The following is a 4,553-nucleotide window of genomic DNA, read 5'->3' as shown; positions in this document are numbered from 1 at the left end:
GACACCTCGCACCCCTACACGTCAGTCAGAGATGATGATACATACAACGGTAGGGAATTAGCTTACTTTTTCAGAGCACAAAAGTTCGCTAATTCTGTAAGTATCATATTAAATTCAGTAGGAAAAACTTGCTTTATGTCCTATAGAGACTTGGCAAGGTATGCCTACATCCTTGGACTACCAATTTTACTTTTGAGGCAATTTACTGTTTCATTTGTTTTCGAAACTCTGTTTCATTTGTTAGTAGGATTTTCTTGCCCTTATCCTCTTACATGAGTACCGGGTACAAGATTTCCTGCGCCCTTGATTTAATTTAATCATTTAACATCTTTTACTTAACTTTAATTGTTAAAGATCTCACAGGATAGGTACCAGTTGCCACGTTGTCCTGTTTCTGACATTCACTATTGAATATTCGTGTACCTTTATTTGCTAATTTCACCATGTTTCGTCTCCAAGCTTTCCGTGCAAATCCAGCAGGTGAAATAGGGACTTTAAGTCGTGCCAAGAGGACTGAATTACAAACTCTTGCACATGAGTATCAACTAGAAGTTCCCTACCAAGCCAACAAAAATGACCTATACAACCTGTTGCTGGATTACTATTTAGAACAAGGTAAGATAGACTCTGAAACTCATGAAACTTACTATATTGCAGATAAAACTGACTTGGCAACGATGAAACTCAAACTAGAGCTGGCCAAGATTGAACGCGAGCAGCAAAGGGAAGCCATCGAACAACAAGAACGAGCGGCTGCCATACGAAGGGAAGAACACGAACGTGAGGCCGCCTTGAGGAGAGAAGAACACGAACGTGAGGTCGCATTACTCCGTGAACGTGAACGAGTACAACTTGAAACCAAACAACGCGAGTTGGAGATGCAACGCGAACATGACAAGCAACAAGCGACTCTGGCTCTTGAGTGTCGTCAACGCGAAATCGCCTTGGAAACTTCGCACTTCACTCAACGCCAACAAGCTACTGCCAATCTTCCCGTCAGTTTTAATATATCACATGCAAGTAAGTTAATGCCATCCTTTGTAGAAGCAGAAGTTGATGTGTTCTTTACCACCTTTGAAACCCTTGCTAATCAACTCAGTTGGCCTGTCGACCAATGGGCCACACTTCTCAGAGTCCATCTTACAGGTAGAGCTGTAGTCACACTCAGTACTCTGGCGTCTGAGAATGACTACCACACTCTGAAACAAGCAGTGTTGGACGCCTACCTCCTCTCTACTGAAAGTTATAGAAGGAAATTCCGTGACCACCTGAAGGCAAGTACCACTACCTTCCTTGAGTTTGCTAACACAAAACGGAGATATTTCATGAAATGGCTGGAAGCAGCACATGTCTCTACTTTTACAGAACTCGTCAACCTGATGCTTGTTGAAGAATTCTTGAGACGTGTGCCGCCTCCTGTCCGCCTCTACTTAGCAGATAAAGAACAAACCGACTACCTGAAGTGTGCTAAGTCGGCTGACACTTACAGCCTCATCCACCGGCTGACACCCGAACCATCCTCCAGTAAGAAGTCGTGGTACAGTTACGAGAAAGTGAGCCCCGATCAAGCTGGTTCACAACTGTACTGCAAGTATTGTAGACTCTATGGACATACCATAGACAAGTGTGGTAAGTCTCAATACAAGGGAACCACTGACCAACAAAAACCCAAACCAACTCCTCCTAAGTCCGGTAAGCCTGTGATGAATGTTGGTGTTAATGTTAATGATCTTTCTCTTTTCAGTAACCACCTGTATACTGGAACTGTCTCTGCCAACGGTTCAAATCCGGAGGGACGTTTCAAATTGAAGATCTTGAGGGACACAGCGGCTCTTCAATCGATCATCTTGAAGTCGGCTGTGCCCAACATCGTCTATACCGGAGAAACTGTCTTCATCACTGACCTCACTGCTACCACTCCATACCCTCTCGCCAGAGTCCACCTGGATTGTCCCTACGTGAACGGAGAAGTCCAAGTCGCCGTCAGGGAAAAGCCTTTTCCCATGCCTGGAGTGCAACTTCTCCTAGGCAACGACTTGGCAGAAGACCTGCAACCGACCAACCTGATCGTCATGGACAAACCCCAGGTGTGTAACTCTGTGCCAAGTAACCCTATTCTAGAGTATGTTCCAGCAGAGGTTCAAGAGAGTGATGAAGTTTCTCCTCCGGTTCTCGTGACCACCCGTGCACAAGCCGCACGTCCACAGCCAGCTGACTCTACTGCTACCGCTGTCCCTCAAGACCCTCAGAAACTACCCCCGCATCTGACCAAGTTGGAGTTCCGTAAGTTGCAGAGGGAAGATCTTACTTTAACACCATTGTTTTTCCAGGCTGAGACTCAAACCGACAGTATTCCTGGGTTCTTCCTAGAGAACGACTTGCTCTACCGCAGATATAGACCCAGTAAACTGAAGGAGGAGGACGATTGGGCCAACATCGAACAACTTGTGATTCCCACCAGCCTGCGGCCCACTATTCTACACCTGGCCCACGGAGCGCTCTCCCACTACGGCTTCAACAAGACTTACCATGGAATTCGTCAAGACTACTACTGGCCAGGTATGGTAAATAACGTCAAACAGTACGTAAAACAGTGTCATACATGTCAGATGGCAGGCAAACCGAACATCTCCATTCCCAGAGCGCCACTGATTCCCATACAGGTGCCTGCGGAACCTTTCCACAGACTCATAATAGACTGTGTTGGTCCTTTACCTCGGACCAGTTTAGGTAACGCCTACATCCTAACCATCCTGTGTCCTACCACCAGATTTCCCATAGCAGTTCCAGTGAAGAACATCACGGCTGCTACGGTTGTAAAACATCTATTGAAGATCTTCACTCAGTACGGATTTCCCAGGGAGATTCAGAGCGACTGTGGTACCAACTTCACCAGTGATCTCTTCAAAAGGACACTGGAGGAGTTCAACATCAAACAGGTATTGTCCAGCCCCTATCATCCTGCTTCACAGGGTTCTCTTGAACGTAGTCATCAGACTATCAAAGCACTCTTGAAAAAGTTTTGTAGTGAAACCTCTAAGGATTGGGATAAGCAGATTGACCTTATAATGTGTATTTACAGAAGTCTCCCCAATGAGTCCCTAGGAGTATCTCCTTATGAGATGCTCTACGGCCGTAAGTGCCGTACTCCCCTTAAGGCTTTCAAAGACTCTCTCCGAGATGCCACCTTCAGTGAGCATCAGAATGTGCCCCAGTTTCTTCAAAACCTTCAACACATTCTAGAGAGAGTCCACCGTTTTTCCCATGATAATCTATTGAAAGCCCAGGAGAGAATGAAGACTCATTACGACCAGACCAGCAAAGTAAGAAAATTCAAGCCGGGAGACTTCGTCCTTGCATACTTCCCTATCCCAGGTTCACCTTTCCAAAACAGATTTTCAGGACCCTACCGCGTCAAAGAGTGCAGGAATAACAACAACTACGTAATAGAGACTCCAGATAGGCGGCGGAAGACCCAGCTGTGCCACGTCAACCTCCTGAAGCAATATAATGGTACTCCTCCCACTGTCCTAATTAACTATTCCACCTTCACAGAACCCTACATCCACAGTGAGACCTTCCCAGCTTCTCCTCCCGAAAGCACTGACAAGGAGTCAGCGCTTTCTAATTCCGAAATCCTTAATGATCTTCCCAAATACTTTCAGGATAATAATCGTGCTCCTTTGCCATATTCTAATTCCACTCTCACCTCGTCAGATAAGCCCTTCATCCTCCATGTCGACGCCAGTGGTACCGACGTTGGTGGTGTCGTGATGCAGCAACGAGGCGAGGAGAATACACCTGTCAGCGACTACTGCTACAAGGAACTACGGAACAATTGGCAAGGAGCTACTCTTCCTCATCCTGAAGCTCCAGCACTTCACTCCACACCTGAAAAGTGCTCGGTCCACCATCAACACGGACCACACCACCCTACACCTCCTGCAGCACGCCCACTTCTCATCTCAACGTCTTCTACTATGGGCTTGCTAACTGCAGAAATTCAACCTGGAGACACGCTATACCAAGATTCCGACAACATCATAGCCGATGCCCTCTCCAGAGTTTATGAAGTAGAAGCGACTCCATCCATTACTCCACCACATAACGACGTACTTCTTCCAGAACCGCAGGCTTCGGGGGAGAGTTGTGACAATAATCTCCTTCAAGAGATTGAGCCTGCTCTTCCCTCCACAAATACGTCGATACATCTATATAAAACTACTATGGAAGAAATGTCCAACAATGACAACAACACCAGCAAGGTTTGCCAGAGCGCAAAACGTATGCAGCCAGGGACACCTGCTCAGACTCAAACCGCCAAACTACCCGTCTTGCTGCCGGCTCCTCGCTGATTGGTCGCCGGTCTGGCTGCAACTGCACTCGCCCACCATACTACTTGATGTCTGGGGCCGCCACGACCTCAGTCCTCAGAATATTCAGTGCTTTCTCACAGTTAACACTTCTCCCTGCTAGACGTAAGCTTTGGCGTACATGTACTGAGAGAGGTGATAGCTTAAAGCCGATATTCCCGCACCTCTCATTTACTTGTC

This window comes from Procambarus clarkii, chromosome 77, assembly GCF_040958095.1.
Source record: "Procambarus clarkii isolate CNS0578487 chromosome 77, FALCON_Pclarkii_2.0, whole genome shotgun sequence".
Lineage (NCBI taxonomy): Eukaryota > Metazoa > Arthropoda > Malacostraca > Decapoda > Cambaridae > Procambarus > Procambarus clarkii.
The sequence above is the reverse complement of the archived record's forward strand: the minus strand, read 5'-3'. Positions refer to the sequence as shown.